Here is a 19,636-nt window from a genome sequence, read left to right as displayed (position 1 = left end):
CTAATTGGAAAAGACCTTGATGGTGGAAAAGATTGGAGGAAAAGGAAAAGGGAATAACTGAGGCTAAATTGGGTAGATAGTGTCATAGAAACACTGAACATGAACTTGGACAGACTTTGAGAGAGAGTGAAAAATAGAAAGGGCTGGAGTGATTTGGTCCATGGGTTCATTAGATGTTAACATGACCAAACCACTCAACAGCAACAAGATCAACGTATAAGTATTTGGGGAAAAAATAAGCAAAGAAGGAGGCTTCCCAAATTTCTTTTACAGCAATAATATAGTGATTATACTTAAACCAGGAATAGCCAAAACAGAGAAAGAAAACTATAGAACAATTTCCCTAATGAATACTGATGCAAAAATTTTAAATAAAATAATATTAAGGAGATTGTAGTAGTATGCCACAAAGTTCATACTTTATGAAAGGATGGGATTTATATAAGAAATGCAAGGCTTGTCCAATATTAAGGAAACTATTAGAATACTTGACCATATCAATAACAAAAATAAAAATAAAAATCATGTGATTATCTCAATAGATGAAGAAAAACAAACTTTTAAGAAAATACAACTCAATACTATTAAAAACTCTAGAAAACATAGAAATCAGTTGGGCTTTCCTTAAAATCTAAAACTATCAGCGGGAATAATTTGTAATCAGGATAAACCAAAAGACTTCCCAATGAGATCAGGGGTCATCAAGGATTCCCATTATCACTACTATATTCAATAGTGTACTAGAAATACTAGTTATAGCAATAAGAGAAGAAAATAAATGGAAGGAATTAGAATAAACATTAAAGAAATAAAAAATATCATTCTTTGAAAATGAGATGAGGTATATTGATAAGAGAAATGAAAATTAAAGCAACTCTGAAGTACTACCTCAACCTATCAAATTGGTTATCATGATAGAAATGGGAAATTATAAATATTGGAAGGGGTGTGGAAAAATTGATAAAATAAAGCATTATTGATGGAGTTGTGAACTGATCTAACCAATCTGTAGAGCTATTTGGAACTAGGCCAAAAGGACAACCAAACTGAGTGTATACTTTGATACAAAAATACCACTACTAGGACTATATAACAAAAAGATCAAAGAAAAATAAAAAGGACGTATGTGGACAAAATTGTTAACAGTAGTTCTTTTTGTGGTGTCAAAGAATTGGAAATCTAGAGTATTCCCATTGATTTGGGAATAACTGAAAAAGTTGTAGCATATGATTGTGATTGAATACTATTGTGCTATAAGAAATGACAAGCAGGGAGGGGGAACCAAGATGGCAGAGTAAAGGCAGGGACTCTCCTGAGCTCTCCCCCTAATCCCTCCAAATACCTTTAAAAATTACTCTGAACCAATTCTAGGGCAGCAGAACCCACAAAAAGATGGAGTGAAACAAATTTCAAGTCCAAGACAATGTGGAAGGTTGGCAAGAAGGTCAGTTGCACCAGGGTGAGAGAGAAGTGCAGAATTGGCTCATAAAACCATTCTCATTATTAGGGTAGTTAGAAGGAGTACATAAAGACATAGTGTACAGGTGTGAGTTGAATATAAAGCGATGATATCAAAAAAATAAAATTAAGGGGTGAGAGAGGAATATAGTGAGAGAAAGGGAAAGGTGGAACATGGCAAATGTTCTTACAAAAGAGATAAGAAAAAGCTTTTACAGTGGAAGGGAAGAGGAGGAGAGGTTTTTGGGGAGACAGTGATCTTAATCTCATCAGAATTGGGTCAAAGATAGAATAATACACACAATAATTGGATATAAAAATCTATCTTACCCTACAGGAAAGTAAAAGGGGAAGGGGATTACAGAAAGGGGAGTGACAGAAGAAAGGGCTGATTGGGGGTGGGGTAGTCAGAAGCAAAACATTTTTGAGTAGGGAAAGGGTGAAAGGAGAGACAGAATAAAATAAATGGGGAGAGTATAGGATAGAGGAAAATACAGTTAGCAATAGTATTTGTGAAAAAAAAAATGAAGAAAGTTTCTCTGATAAACACCTTAAAATATAGAGAACTCAGTCAAATTTATTAAAAAAAAGTCATTTTCCATTTGATAGTCAATAGATATGATCAATTTTCAGATGAACTGATCAAATCTATCTATCATATGGGAAAAATACTGTAATTCACTATTGGTTGGAGAAATGTGAATTAAAATAATTCTGAGATACTATCTCACACCTGTTAGATTGGCTAATAGGAAAGAAAAGGTAAATAACAAATGTTGGAAAGAATGCTCGGAAGATGAGACATTAATACATTGTTGGTGGAGTTGTGACCTGATTCAATTGTTCTATAGAGCAACTCGAAACTATTCTCAAATCATTATAAAATCATACATACCCTTTGACCTAGCAATACAATTACTCAGTCTGTAGCCAAAAAAGATTTTTTTTTTTAAAAAAGCACCTCTTTGTACAAAAATATTTACAGCATCTCTTTTCTTGGGCAAATGATTATAAATTGAGGCGATGCCTATCAGTTGGGGGGGTTGTTAAACAAGTTGTGGTATGTGATTATGATGGAACTTATAAGCAGTGAAGGAGAAGAGTTCTGCTTCCAGGAGCCAAGATTTCAGAGTAAGAAGTAAGTCACTCTCACCATCCCTTATTAACCTCTGAAAACCCAGAAAATATCACCCCAGAAAAAAACCCTGGAAGAGCTGAAGCCGAAAAAAGACAGGGTGCAGCAGTCCAGTAGCCAAGTTAGATTGAGGGGTTAACAGGAAAGACCTCTCTTGCCCTGGGAAAGGGGGAGCAGTAAAGAACAGGAAGCATCCCAGCAAGTTAGCAGAATGCCCCACCTCAGCATACCAGGGGGAGATCCAGAACCCCAGGTAGTGGATCAGGCAAACATCAACACCAGGACCCCTGAGTGCCTCACTATGGGCACAGGAACCAGTGGAAACCATCTCAGAAGACCACCACACATAACAGCATTCTCCAGCAGCCAAGTCTCCCAATCCCTCAGCAAAACTCTGGGAAGCACTCCAAAGGGGAAAGCCCCAGGCACAGAAACATCCATCTGCAAGGAGCCAAAGAAAGTGAAAGGAAAGGCTCAGGTGAGCCTGCAACCTCCAAGGGCCAGACTACTCAATTCTATCCTTAAAGCTCCATTGTTGCTGATTCCAGCCCAATGCCAGGTAAGCTGCCAGATCCCTACAACCTCCAACTGCCAGGCCCCAGAACACAAAAGCAGTGACCAGGCCCCAGGTTCCCAACACGAGGAGCTTGGGTCAGTGCCCCCTGCTCCCCAGCAGGAGAAATAAGTCTTTTTAAGGGCCAGGAAATAAACACCATGATGAGACCAGTGAAGATCAAGGCAGAAATTCTGAAGAGGACAACATTGTCAACAAACCCACATCTGGAACCTCTAAAGGTAATATGAACTGGTTGGAAGCCCAAAATGCCTTCTTGGAAGAGCTTAAGAAAGACTTTAAAAGTCAAATAGGAGAGGTAGAAGAAAAATTGGGAAAATAAATGAGAGCTATGAATGGAGAGAGTCAATAGCTTGGAAAGGGAAGGATAAAAAATAACTGAAGACAATAACTCCTTAAAAAACAGAATTGGCCTAACAATAAAGGAGACCCAAAAACTCACTGAGAAGAATTCTTTTTTTTTTGTAATTGTAAATTTTCTCATTTATTAAGAAACAATAATATTCCATTTCATTCTTATTCCACAATTTGTTTAACCATTCCACAAAAGAAGGATACTCCCACTTGGTTTCAAATTTGGAGCTCCATCAAATAGCTTGTCTTCTTAATGAGGGGGAGTAGGGAAAGAGGAAGGGACAGGATTTGGAACACGAAATTTTAAAAACTAATGTTAAAATTGATTTTATGTGGTAACTGAAGAAAAAATAAAATATTAAGCAAATTTCTAAAAAAAAACATTAGATATTTTACATGTAATTGAAGGGGACATAAAATAAAAGGAAATAATGTATTGATATCTTTTGGGTCTACATCATCTTTATTTCTGAATATATCTCCTCCCTCACCTACCTAAGAAGCCAACACATATAACAAAGAAGGTGAAATAGAGGGGGGAAATGTGCCTTGCAGTCTCATTATGTATGTAGCTACAGAAGCACTATTTAGTGCAAAAGCACCTGCTTCTTTCCCTTATAGCTCAATGTAGATACATTTGTTACATAGTTACCCTGCTTATCCAAACAGTAAAAATTCTTCTAACAGGGTCTGACAGCAATTATTCTGACACCTGCTGACAAAGCAGCGTGAAACATGGCCAGCCCAAAGTGTTCTCCCTCACTTTGAGCTCTTAACAGGGGGTGACCATGGGAAAGAGTGAACAGAACCCTAAAGGATTTTTCTAAAGCAGAAATCTCAGCCATTGATGCACATAGAAGGTAAATCAATTGTGGTCTCCATAGAGTACTGCCACAAACCAGAATTCTCGTTTGTTCATATATACTTCATTCTAACTAAATGTCTTTGTTTCATGGTGAAAAAGTCAGGATACACTTTTTCCCCCTTCTCACAGTTAAATTGAGTATAAATGATTTAAATATTTTTAACACTTCTAGAAAAAGATAAATTTCTCCTTTATTGTATGTTCTCCTTATTTTACTGTCATTAAGAAAAATGAGAAGGCTAAAAATTAGTATTCATCACATGTAGAAATTTCAAGTAGTCAGTGTACAAATATATAAAAATGATGAGAATTATATTAACTACTTTAGAGAGAACTACAAAGACTAAGTGTACCAAATATACTCTCTCCCTCTCTCTCTCTCTCTCTCTCTCTCTCCATATACTTATATATGATCTATATAGATAGAAAGATACATATATTCATAGTATCTATTTATACAGATTTATCTATTTATTTATACATTCAAGAGAAATAGAAATAAATAGATCACTAGATAGACATAACCACAAACAGATTTATCTATCTAAAACTAAAGACCCTATTTTCCTAAAATTACTTTCCTTTGCTTGATTTCTGTATTTCTGTTCATGTTGTTACCATCTTACTCACCATCCAGGTTCTCTATCTACCAGGCTTCTTTGACTCCTTCCATTTTCTTTCTTCTCCCAACATCCAGTCAATCCGCAAATCTCATCAATTATGTCTGTAAAACATTTTTGAGCTATTACTAAGGTAACACAACCTAACGTACAGAACAGGAGACTTAAATTCAGTTAGTCATGAACCCTTCCACTGACCCTTATTATGTATATTACTCTGGGTGACTACTTAACCTCTCTAAACTTCAGTTTGCTTATCTGTTAAATGGGTGTCATAATAGCATTTACCTCATTAGATTGTTGTGAAGATCAAATGATGTAATATATAAAGGCACTTTGCCAACCCAAATGTGCTTTATAACCAATAGATATTATTAAGGGCCAAGCTTCGTTGTAGATGAAGCAGACATAATTCTAGTAGCTCTCACCTTCCAAGAGGCACCTAATCTCATTGGAGCCAATGTCTAAAAACTCTGGTGCAGGATTACTTGAGGCTCCACTCTGATTTGACCTGTAATCTAGACTCAGGAAGCAAAAGGGAGAGAAGTCTGACCCCTAAGAGTCTGTAAAGCATGGTGTTAAAATGATAGTGTGGCAAATGAAAATGTCTAACTGTGGCTGATCAGGCCAATATGAGCCCCAGATGCTCTACCACAGGTCAGGCACAAATAGTCCATGTGAACATTTGGTATAGATTCTTTAAATTTGCATATTTCATGTTTCTTTTGAACTACTTCAATTCTCCTTTACTTTTAGAGCATAGCACCTTCTCTGATGAGGCAGATTATGTTGAGTGGTCCTCTGCCAGTGTCTTCTATGTCATGCAATCAGTTCCAAAGTTTTTTTTCTTTTCTTTCTTTTATTTTTCTGACCACCATGTGAGTGAGTGTTTGTCCTGTATGAGTTCTCCATAAAATACTCTTTTAGGCAAATGTATGCTTGGCATTAGAATAGCGTGATCACCACATCAAAATTGTGCTCTCTTCAGCAGAGTTTGAATTCTTGGCAGTTTAGTTCAAGAAAGGACCACAGTGTCTGGTATCTTACTCTGACAAGTGATCTTCAGAATCTTCTTAAGACAATTCAAATGGAAGAAATTAAGTTTCCTGTCATGTTGCTGGTATACTGTCCAGGTTTCACTGGCATACAATGAGTTTAGCACAATGGCTGTGTAGACCTTCAGTTTCATAGTCAGTCAAATACCTCTTTTCTCTCACACTTCCTTTTGAGCCTCTCAAACACTGAGCTAGCTCAGACAATTCATGTGTCCACCTCATTATCAATGTGTACTTCTCTGGAAAGTATACTGCCAATGTAATTGAACCTATCCACGGAATTCAAAACTTTTCCATTCATTGTAACCAACGGTTCCACATACAGATGGTGCGGTGCTGATTGATGGAGTACCTGTGTTTTCTTAGTGCTGATTGTTAGGCCAAAATTAGCACAAATAGTAAAACTTGATCCATACTTTATTCATCTCAACTTCAGAGGCACCATTGACTGCACAATTATCTGCAAAAAAAATAGTCATGCACACCATTCCCTCCACTTTGGTGTTGGCTTGTAGTCTTTTCAAGTTAAATAATTTGCCATCAGTGGGGTAGCTGACCTTGATGCTGTGTTCATCCTCGTTGAAGGACTTTAACAACAGGACAGAAAACATTATGTTAAAAAGATTTGTAATCATGTGAATGACAGAATAAATATTATAAGAGGGGGACTTTTTTAAAAATCTTAATATTTTATTTTTCCCAATTACATGTAGAAACAATTTTAACATTTTTTTTGAAATTTTGAGTTCCAAATTATCTCCTTCTCTTCCCTCCCCCCACCCATTAAGAGGGCAAGCAATTTGACATATGTTATACATGTGTAGTCATGAAAAACATGTTTCCATGTAAGTCATTCTTTGGAAAAAAAACAGACAAAAAAAAAAACCAAATAGGGAAAGTAAAGAAAAAGATTTTTGGATCTGCATTCAGGTTCTACCAGTTCATTCTCTGGAGATGGACAACACCTTTCATCTTGGTCATTGTATTGCTGAGAATAGCTAAGTTATTCATAATAGATCACCACACAATATTGATGTTAATATGTAAAATGTTTTCTTGGTTCTGCTTATTTCACTCTGCATCAGTTCATGTAAGTCTTCCATGATTTTTTTCCCCCTGAGATTATCCTTCTCATCATTTCTTAAAGCACAATAGTATTCATCACAATCATATACAAGTTGTTCAGCCATTCCCTCAATTTCCAATTATTATACTGCTATAAATATTTTTGTACACATAGTTACTTTTCCTTTTTATTTTTTTTTCATCTCTTTGGGATAAAGACTTAGTGATATTGCATGGTCAACGGGTATGTATGTTTGGGCATAGATCCAAATTTCTCTCCAGAGTGGTTGAAACAACACACAACTTCACCACTATTACATAAGTGTTTTAATTTTCCCACATCCTTTCCAACATTTGTCGTTATCCTTTTCTGTCATATAAGCCAATCTGACAGATGCAAGGTACTAGCTCAGAATTGTTTTACTTTGCATTTATGTCATTAATAGTGATTTAGAGGATTTTTCCATGTGCCTAAAGATAGTTTTGATTACTTTCAAAACTGCCTATTTATATCTTTTGACTATTTATCAGTTGAGGAATGGCTCTGATTTCTATCATTTTGGACCAGTTTTCTACATGTTTGAGAAGTGAATTATTTATCAGAGAAACTCACTGTAATTTTTTTTTCACAGCAATGATTATTAATTATGTGTTTCCCCTCATCCTATTCCGTCCCCCGTTTATCTTACTCCCTCTCTCCTTTTACCCTGTCTATTCTCAAAAGTGTTTTGCTTGTGACTTTTACCTCCCTCAAACTTCCCTCCCTTCTTTCAGTGCACACATACACTCACTCACACACACACACACACACACACACACACACACACACACACACTTCTCTTATTCCCTTCCCTTCCTACTTTCTTATATAGTAAGAGATTTTACACTCAACTGAGTGTGTATATCATTCCATCTTTGAGCCAATTCAGATGACAGTAAGGTTGATGTGCTCCCCTCCCCACTTCCCCCATTTTCCTCTGCACTCTAAAAGCTCTTTCATGCCTCTTTTATGTCAGGCAATTTATCCCATTCTACCTCACCATTTCCCCTCCTCCCAGTGTATTCTTTTTCCTCATCCTTTTTTTTTTTTAGATAATCATACCATCACAAACAACTCACACCTCTGCTTACTGTCTAGTATACTCCTTCTAATTACACTAATAATGAGAAACGTTTTAGGAGTTATATCATTTTCTCATATATGAATAAAAGCAGTTTAACCTTATCAAATCTCTCATGATTTCCTTTTAATGTTTAACTCATTTATGCTTTTCCATCTTGTATTTGAAAGTCAAATTTTCTGTACAGATCTGGTCTTTTCATCAGGAAGACTTAAAATTCCTCTATTTCATTAAATATTCATTTTTCCCATGAAGGATTATACTCAGTTTGGCTGGTTATTTGATTCTTGGTGGTAATCCTAGCATGTTTGCCCTCTGGAATATCATATTGCAAGCCCTCTAATCATTTAATGTAGAAGATGCTAAATCTTGTGTTATCCTCATTATGACTCCATGATATTTGAATTGATTTTTTTTTTCCTATTTGCAGTATTTTCTACTTCATCTGGGAGTTCTGAAATTTGGCTATAATATCCCTGTGTTTTTATTTTGGGGTCTCTTTCACTAGGTGATCAGTGGATTTTTACAATTTCTATTTTATTTTCTGGTTCTAGAATATCAGGGCAATTTTCTTTGATAATTTTTGAAAGATGATATTTTTCCTGGGTCTATTTTCCAGGCCAGTTGTTTTTCCAATGAGATATTTCATATTTTTTTCTGCTATTTTTTCTTTCTTTTAATTTTGTTTAATTGTTCCTTGATGCCTCATAAAATCATTAACTTCCACTTACCGATTGTAACTTTTAAGGAATTATTTTCCTTAGTGAGGTTTTCTACCTCCTTTTCCATTTGGCTGATTCTATTTTTTAAAATTAATTTATTTTGATTTACCATTAATTATTTTCATAAGCTTTTGAGTTTTAAATATTTTACCTCTCCCTCCCCACCTCCTTCCCCAAGACAGCACACAGCTGATATAGGCTATACATATACATTTGGATTAAACATATTTTCACATTAGTGATGTTGTAAGAAAGAATTAGAACCAATAGGAGGAACCACCAGAAAGAGGAAACAAAACACAATATAAGAAAAAGAAAAGCAAATAGTATGCTTCAATCTGCATTCAAACTCCATAGTTCTTTCTTTGGATGTGGATAGCATTTTCCATCATGAGGCCTTTGGAGATGTCTTGGATCCTTGTATTGCTGAGGAGGGTTAAGTCTATTAATATTAATCTTCACACAACATGGCTGTTACAATGTACAACATTCTCCTGGTTCTGTTCACCTCACTCAGCATCAGACCATACAAGTCTTTCCAGGTTTTTTCTGAAGTCTGACTGTTCATCATTACATTCATATACCATAACTTGTTTAGCCATTCTCCAACTGATGGGCATCCACTCAACTTCCAGTTCTTTGCCACTACAAAAAGAGCTGCTATAAATATTTTTTGCATATGTGTCCTTTTCCCATTTATATGATCTCTTTGGGATGCAGCCCTAGAAGTACTATTACTGCGTCACAGGATACATATATTTCTATAGCCCTTTGGGCATAGTTCCAAATTGTTCTCCAAAATGGTTGGATAATTTCACAACTCCAACAACAATGCATTAATGTTCGAATTTTCCCACATCTTCTCCAACATTTATCATTTTCTTGCTTTGTCATGTTGGCTAGTCTGATAGGTGTAGCTAACTCTACTTTTGTGAAGATTCTCTTCAGTGAATTTTTCTGCATCTTTTTTTTTTCCATTTTGTCAATTTTGCTTTTCAAGGCATTCTTCTCTTCATTGGATTTTTATGCCTCCTTTGCCTCCTTTGCCATTTGGCCTATTCTGTTTTTATTTCTTTCCAACATCTATTTTTCCTATATCTATCTTACTTGATTTTTAAAATCCTTTTTGAGCTCTTCCATGTCCTCAGACTATTTTTTTCTTTAGATGCAGGAATTTTTATTTTGTTATCTCCTTCTGAGTGTGTCTTTTGATCTTTCTTGTCACCATGGCAACTTTTTATGTTGAGAATTGTTTTCTATTGTGTTCAGTTTCCCAGACTATTTCTTGACTTTTAACTCTATGCTAAAGTGGGGCTCTGCTTTCCAGGATAAAGGTACTCTATCCCAAGGTTCAGGTTTTTTTGTGCAGATGTTCTCAGAGGTAATTCTGAGGACATGTAAGTTTTTAGCTCTTCCATGATGGTATGATGTAGAAAGAGTTATGAGTCCTGTACTCTACAGTGGTTTATAAGCTATCACAAGCACTCTTTTCAGCTCTGGAATTGTGACCAGCATCCTTGCTACCCTGCAGCTACAAATTCTTCTGCACTAGGACTGAGACTCAAGACTGTTACCCACATCCAAATATGGGCAATGAAACAGAGTCCCCCAAGGGGCCCCTGTAAATTTCCTTCTGACCAATTATCTGACCTTACTATCTGTGGGCTGTGAGGTCTGAAAACTGCCACTGCTGCCACTGATTCAGTTACCCCAAGACCTACTCTTGGTTCCAGATATGTGCTAGTTCAGCCTATGCTGAACTGTGCTTCTATTTCACTCCGGCCCAGCAGAACTTTTCTGATGTCCTTCTAAGTTGTCTTCAGCTGGAAAATTGTTTCACTCTGTCTTTTTCTGGATTCTGCCATTCTAGAATTTGTTTAGAGCCATTATTCAAATGTATTTGTAGGAATCTGGGGAAGAGCTCAGTTAAGTCCCTGCCTTTAATAACACCATCTTGGCTCCACCTCTGAGATGGTCTTATTCTAATTAGGGCCTAGAGGATGTGACTCTGATAATGTCACTCTGTGATAAAGAAACTCATATCTACACTTAGATCACATCTGCCTTGGGCAATCTAGCCAAAGGGATCTACCTCTAAATTTACCTAGATTAGATTATCTTTTCCCTTTAATCAGAACTAAGCTTTCCAAACTGGGTAAGATCTTGCCAAAGATTGAGAAGAAGATTAATCCAATCTCATCACCATCCCCATTCTTCAGAGGCTGTCTAAATAACCTACAGGGTTTGGTTTCTGAATGAACTAGTGGGGGGTGTGTCTGGATTCCCCCATTTACTAGTAATTAGTTATTAATAGTTATTTCTATCAATAAGATTACAAGCTGTAAGGGACTTCAGGAGTTATTTTTAAAAATTCAGAATACATATTTTTCAACTTTATATTTTTTTAAGTAAGATTGGGAAGCTTAGTTTGTCAATCTTTATATTTTAATGGTAAAATGAATTTAAAAAATTAAATGATTTATAATAAATAACTATAAATATGTTTCCTTCCTCCTTTTTTTTTTGTAAACTGTTATAATATTTTTAAACTAAAGCATCACACAGTGCCTGATTTATAGTAAGCAGCTAATAAATGCTTACTGGTAGATTGGTTGCTTTCTTTTACTTCTTGAATGTTAAAATAACTACGAACAAATAATCCTTAAATCTCAGTGTCTAAGATGTCTAGATGGTCTTAAGTTGCCACTGCTTACATCTTTCCTGTCCTGTCTTTTCTCATTGCCAGTACTCTATTTTAGGCTCATTACCTCACACCATCACTAGCTTAATAGTCTTTTAATCTATCTTCCTGTTTCTCTTCTGTCTCCTCTCTGGCTCATTCTAAAAACCACTACCAGGTTAATTTGTCCATAGCCTTCCTTTTTTGTTATTATGACATTCCTCTGATTAAAATCCTTGGGTGTCCTCATTGCCTATTAAATAAGTTCCAATTGCTTAGTTTGGCATTTCAAATCCTCCACCGTCTAGACCAAACAAACCTTTCTGGTTACACCTTTTACTTCTGCTCTGTCTGGGAAAGAAAGTACTGCATTTTTTGAGTGAGGTTGTATTAATCACAAATAATCACATTGCACAAATTCTATCACAGTGATATATAAGATATTTTGACCATATAAAGCAGGGGTCTTGTAAACCCAGATATATTATAGCATTAGTGACCACATTTCTCGTCTAATTGGGTCCACTCATCACAGAGAGATATTTCAATACAATTAAAATAAGCAAATATTTATTGTGTCTATAATGTACATGTACAAAGATGAAAAAAAAATGAAACATCATAATCTCTGCCCTAGAGAAAGTTATATAGCTTAGACATTTGGAAAATGGACTTCAGGTTGAGAAAATATGAATTTAAATGCTACCTTTCTACTTAATTGCCATGGGATTTATGCAGTAATTTTACCTCTTTATGTCTCAGTTTCCTCATCAGTTAAATGAGGGGGCTGGACTTGAAGGTATCTAGGGTCACCTTTAGTTTTAAATCAATAAATTTATCATCTTATTTAGGCTTTTAGAGTGTGTAGTTCAGGACATGTGCACAGGAAAATACAGTGAATGGCAGGATGCAGTAGGAATAATAAAGAGAAAAAATGCCCTAGGAAAATTCAAGCAGGTGCAGATCTCTTTCAGCATAGACTATCCCAAAAACATGGGGTATCATTGAACATATGGCATATGAGTGAAAACTTACTTGGAAGTAATACAAACATTTCAATAGACAATTGAACTAAGAGTGCATTCAGTGCACATCAAGAAGCTCACATGTATCCACACTAAAAGGAGATAATAGTAGATGTAAAGAAGTCCAGTGTGAAATAAATCAAGGTGACAAGTACTGAAAAAATAGGTACAATAATGCATTGTTAATGGTGCTGTGAATAGGTTCAACCATTCTGGAGAACAATTTGGAACTATTCCCAAAGGGCTATAACATCATGTATACCCTTTGACCTAGAAATACCACAACTAGCTCTGTATCCCAAAGAGATCAAAGAAAAAGGAAAAAGCCTTATAATTATGAAATATTTTATGGCAGCTTTTTTTGTGGTAGCAAAGAATCTGAAAAAGAGGGGATTCCCATCAATTGGGGATTGGCTGAACAAGTTGCATTACATGTTTGTGTTGGAATGCTATTGTGCTATAAGAAATGACAAAGGGGATGGCTTAAAAAAAACTTGGAAGACTAATATGAACTGATCAAATGTGAAGTAAGCAGAATAAAGAGCAACACTACACACAGTAACAATATTTTAATAATAATCAATTGTGAAAGATTTTGCTGTCCTGATCAATAAAATGACCAATCGTAATTCCAGAGGATTCATAATGAAAAATGTTATCCACGTCTGGAGAGAAAATTGTTGAACTCTGAATGTAAATCACATTTTTTTCAGTTTATTTTTATTTTTCTTTATTTTTACACAACATGTGTAATATAGAAATAAGTTTTGTCTGCCTTCACATATATATAATAAGTCTCACATTGACTGCCTTCTTAATGGGTGAGAGAAGGGCAGATGGGTGAGAGAGAACTTGGAACTCAAAATTAAAATATACACACACACATACACACACACACACACACACACACATATATATATATATATATGTAATAAACATGGAAAGGTGGTTTCTAGTTAGAGTATAATGAGCCTTAAACGTCAGGCTGAGTGTAAATACAATTGTAATGACTTTGACATTAGGGTTTTTTGGTTACTATAGATTTGTTAAGTGAGGTAGTGATAATGGCCTGAACTGGGCATTAGGAAGATTATTTTGTGAAGGATGTGATGGATGAATTGGGGAAGGGAGTTACTGGAAGCAAGAAAATTAATCATAAGGCTATTTCAAGGCCGTAAATGAAAGTAATGAAGTTCTACACAAGGATGATGATTAGACTAGTTGATGGATATACAAGAATGCATGAAAGCCTGATAGAAGTAACAGAGACCCAAGCAACCAACTGTTGCTAAGGCATGAGAAGCTGATATAACCTCACCCTGCTCGCTTATTGTCTACCTCTGTGTTTAAAATAAAAATAACTCTGAAATTTTTTAATATGTAATTGGGAAAAAATAAAATATTAAACTAAAATTTTATGAAAGAAAACTCAGAATTAATTGCTAATGTCTATGCATCCCAAAGTAAATATATGGTTCACTGTGTCAGTACCCAGCTTGTAAAATGGAAAATATTTATTGAATATAAAAGAATGATATGAAAACTGATTTAAGGGAGGAGATTTTAGCTCAAAATAAATAATTTTATGATAATTTTGTATCTGTAATATGAAAAAATAATCACTGCTCAGTTGCATAAAGCAGCATGCAAAGAAAGAGGAGTTGGGAAATAATTAGACCATTCTTAAGATCCTTATGAGCCATTTGGGCATCTTACCCAATGTCCAAGAAGTCCCATTTTACTTTTTTTTTAACAATTTTTTTTAGGCAGTTGGGTTTAATTGACTTGTCCAAAGTCACACAGCTAGTAAGTGTCAAGTATTTGGTCTGAGGCCAGATTTGAACGTAGGTCCTGATGACTTCAGGGCCAGTGCTCTATCCACTGCACCACCTAGTGTCCCCAAGAAGTTCTTCTTTAAAATAAAATATTTATTTATTTTTACTTTTCTATATTCACTTTTATAATATTTTGAGTTCGAAATTTTCTCCCCCTCCTTTCCTTCTTCCCTCCTGAAGATGATGTATGATCTGATATAGGCCATACATGTATAATCACATTAAACATATTTCCATATTAGTCATGTTGTAAAGAAGAAATAGAAGTAAAGGTTTTCAGGAAGCCCCTCTTTCATAGAAGCTTCCAATTTCCAAAAGTCTCTAGCTCTAATACTTCTTTATCAAGTAAAAAGAAAATTTCCAGCTAGGTGTAGTTGAAAGTATACCAAAACTGGGTAACCAAAAGCTCTACAACTGAAAAAAGAGAGCCCTTTTTCTTTCCAGCTTTGAATTCCTTTGTACTTACACCAGGGTTCTGAAGCAGTTCTGGGTGAAAAAAGATCACAAGCCAAAAAGTAACCACTCCTTCCATCTTAAAATGCCAAGTTAAGTGAAAAATAATTTATTAAGTGTGTGCTGGGTGCCACAAACTGAACTAAGCATTAGGGAAATAGAGAGCCAAAAACAATCCCTGCTTTCAAGTAGCTCTCAGAATAATGATATAACACACACACACACACACATGCAATGTATGCAGCATACATTTGATATGATCTTAGGGTAAAGAATATTGCAACAAGAGGATCAGGAAATATTTCTTGGAGAAGGAGATATTTGAATTAGAATGTCTATTATTTGACTTTTGTTTATTTTCACTGCTTGTACCCCATGCCTGAAATCCTCTTCCTTGTTATCCCCATCTCTTTGCTTCCCTGGCTTACTTAAAATTCAAATTCCTTATGTCCTAGGTTTGAAGGGTTTCAGATGTCAAATAGATATTTCTATAACACTCCATGTAAAATCAAAGGAGGAACAGGGAAAAAAGTAGGCATGGTAACTTTTGTCTCCATATATTTTCACCATCAATATTTTATATTTATTTTTAATAACATTAGGAATTTTGCAGCACTTTCCAATTTCAAGTCCCTTCATTATTTCAATTGTTTCTTATGCTGCTATTGTGCGATAACTAGTGTAATATTACCCCTAATATATACTATAGATACTGAGGCTCAGACAAATAAGTGATATGCCCAAGGTCCAAAGTTGGTCATTAATGAAATTTACCCTCAAATTAATGCTTTTTGATTTCAAGTCAGTGTTATTTTTAGTGATGTTGAAGGTGCTATTTATATAGTACTTTATGATTTGCAAATCACTTTCCATATATTTGCTCATAGATTGGGACAGCCCTATGAGGGAGTTTATAGTATTATCCCTATTTAGGAATGAGGAAACCAAGAGAAGTTATGTATGTGATCCTTGTCCAGGACCACACATCTAAATTTGAACTCATGTCTTGCTGATTAAATCAGTGTTTTCTTTGTTTCTCTCTAATTTTTCCTCGAGGCTGTTATTCTGTTCTTCTTTTCAAATAATATTTCCTTGAGGGACATCCATATCTGTTATGTTTTTATCTTTAAAAGATAAGACTAGTTAGTCAATCTGACACTTTTCTTCTGCCTAATTCTTTTTCCATGGTAATTCCAAACAGTAGCTCAACTACAACAACAATATATACACTAATTCACATCATTGCTTGATCTAACATTTAGCAAGCAAAATGCTTTCTCTCAGTCAAATTTTCTGTTACTCTATTCTTCATGTCTCTGGGAAATCTAATTCAAAACGTTCATTAGGAATTTGGAAATGATAAACTGGCAGTTGAGATTGGTTAGTTCTCAATAAATCTGATAAGCACATTTGAATCCAAAGGAGCTGATAACATCACCAAAAGAAATTATACAGAAGGAGGGGGAAAAAAGGATCTAGGAGAGAGTCTTGGGGGTCATCTAGAATTAGTGGGCATGATTGGAACATGCACATCATTTTCCATCTTCATTACCTGCAACTCCAATTCTTTCATAAATATGTTATTTCTTTGATTGCTGTCATAGAGAATTAGTATAAATATTACAAAATATATTTGCTTTCAATTAAAGTCCAATCAAAATTTTTGTTTGCTTATTTATTTTTGCACTATATCTGTGATCTCATCAGCACTGAGAACTCCTGAAGTGGATTGCTTCCAACTGTAGGCATTGCAACACAATGCTTTTCCTATCATTTTGACATTTTGTATAGTAGGATTTCAAAGTATATATGAATAAATTATTGAATAAAAGGTCTCTATAAATGTAGAACATATTGAGAAATATCCAACTTTCCTAATTTTATGACAGCACACTTATGTCCTCGGTGACATATGACTCATGGGCTGGCTGAAGACACAGATATGTAAGAGTCCTTTGGTACCCACTCTAGCCTAGAACAACTGTCCTAGGGATTTTCTTATGTTCCCAAAGTCTAAAGATAGCATTAACACTTATCTGGTGATTCTATTCAGTTAGGGTTGATTGGGAAAATAGGTGAGATCTATTATACCAATATATTCTAGGGCCAGGGTATATTTAGCAAATCAGTCAGTCATTCAACAAGCATTAAAGTCCCTGGATTCAGGGAGTTAACATTTTAATGGATTGGGGGGTGTTAAATTGAATGTTCCATTACCTGAACCCCTAATTCACCCCCACAAAAAAACAGCATCCTATGGAAGCCTCATTACTAATAATCAATGTGACTGTAGGATTCAGAAATGCAAGGCATCTTAAATAACACTTATTCCAACTTGCTCATTTTATGGATGATAAAGTTAAGGGCCCAGAAACATGAAATAACTTTCAAGTCCTCAGAGGATTTGAACCTAGTTCTTCTACAACTAGATCCACTATTCTTCCAAATATACTATGCTTATTTCCATCAAAAATCAGAGGTCTGGTAGTGTTAAGTAATCATCCAATGGTCAGATAGCTAGTAAGTAGTAAGTAATAAGTAAGTAGTAAATAGTAGGGTTGAAATTCAAAACCAGGGTCTCTGTATTATTCCATCTCTGAATAGTTTTAGAAAATGTCTCTAATATTTCCCATCCCCCATATGTAGCATCTATAGGTTCCCAGATGTTGCCTTAATTCAAATTAAACTATCTTGTTATTCTCTGGACTGAAGAAATCATACCATCCCCCCACTCATTGCTTTTAATATCTGCTAAAATGTAAATCAGCAGTTCTGATTTTTCTTTGGTGATAGTGACAGGAAAATAAAATACTCAAGATAAAGTGTCTTCCTTGAGCAATGATAGAACATTTGGAAGAGGAAGAAGAGACTCAATTATAATAAGAGGAATTAAAAAAAAGAGGTTTAAAAAGGTGTAGGAAATTCAGGAGAGAGACAGAGACAAAATTAGACAGAGAGAGGGAGAGAGAGAGAGAGAGAGAGAGAGAGAGAGAGAGAGAGAGAGAGAGAGAGAGAGAGAGAGAGAGAGAGAGAGAGAGAGAGAGAGAGAGAGAGAGAGAGAGAGAGAGAGAGAGAGAGAAGAGATGAGATGACAACACTAGCCTACTATTATCTCTGAATAAGAAATATGATTGCCTGAATTTTAGTTGGCATTTGTAGTGTAAAGATAATTGACTCTGTAGTGAGAGGACCTAATTGGTTCAAATTTCATCTCTAATGTTGAAAACCTGTTGGAATTTGGGTAGACATAAGCCCCTAGCCTTATTTTCCTTACTAAAATGGACAGGTTGTACTAGATGACTTCTGAAGTCATTTCCAGATCTGGATCTATGATGTTATAAGTCAAATTTATCTAAATGAGCAAAATTACTAGGTCAATCTGTTCATAAGTTCGTATCTGTGATAATTTTTAGACTATGGCCTATGATGGGTGGAAAAGATTATTTTGTTTAGAGAAAAGTGATCAAGAATAGAAACTAATTTGGACATTTCAGAACAAGTAATTATACTATTTTTCCTCCACTACTAGAAAGAGGTCACTGAAATTTAATCAATATAAAAACGTATGATTAGATCAAAGATAATACATGCTTTCAAGCAAGATATTGTGTTGCGCTAAATTTTGTTTAAATTAGTGAGAATAAAAGTAATTCAATATATTATCTTTTAAAATCTGTTCATTATTGGACAATGTGACTAATTATTTAAAGGGAAAATAAATATTTTAAATGATGTTATTTTCAAAATATGGAGAGTTAACATACATAAAGATTTCAAAATATAAAGGTATTCTATCACTATACATTTGAAACTGAATGATTTGGGTTTATTGATTGGTGAATAACTGAATAAATTAAAGAAGATGAACTTAATAGAATAGTATTATGCTGTAAAAAAGATAAGTACAATGAATACAGAGAGACACAGAAAGACTTACTTGGGGTGATGCAAAGTAAAGCATACAAAACCAAGAAAACAAGGTGCATAATGATTACAACTATGTAAATGGGGAAAAAATCACAGCAACAAAAGAACTAAAAGTGAATGTTAAAAAATTACAAAGAATAAGAATTTTCCCAAATAACAAATATAAGAAGATACCACCCTTCTACCTTCTTCCAGCACACACACACACACAAACACACACACACACACACACACACATTTTTGCAGAGGTGGGAAGTCGTGGGTTTGGAATTTTATATGTATTTTCGGATTTTTTTCTATATAATGGACATTATGTGTGTGTGTGTGTGTGTGTGTGTGTGTGTGTGTGTGTGAAAACTGTTTTATCTTTTCTCCCTTAGTGTCTATTTTTTTTTCTTTAAAAATATGCTTTGATATATAGGATAACTTTTTGGGAATGCTATAGATATCCTTTTGTGCTCTTAAGTATCCATTCTGCCACAAGGATGTATATGCTATACTCAACACTTAAAAGAATCAGGTTGTTGCAACTAGGTACAAGAAGTCAGGGGTTACCTTGCACCCATGACAAATGTTTTTGTTAACCAAATGGCAACCCAGATGACTGATACTCTAAATTTATGTAATCAATAAATAAGTATTTTTCCTTACTGTGTGCCTACTATGTAACAAGCGTGGTTCTAAGCACTGAGATTACGAACAAAAGAAAGAAGGAAGGAAGGAAAGAAGGAAAGAAGAAAGGAAGGA

The sequence above is a fragment of the Phascolarctos cinereus genome, unplaced genomic scaffold (genome assembly GCF_003287225.1).
Source record: "Phascolarctos cinereus isolate Bilbo 61053 unplaced genomic scaffold, phaCin_HiC Scaffold_5;HRSCAF=322, whole genome shotgun sequence".
In the NCBI taxonomy this organism is placed as follows: domain Eukaryota; kingdom Metazoa; phylum Chordata; class Mammalia; order Diprotodontia; family Phascolarctidae; genus Phascolarctos; species Phascolarctos cinereus.
Note: the sequence above shows the minus strand (reverse complement) of the source record.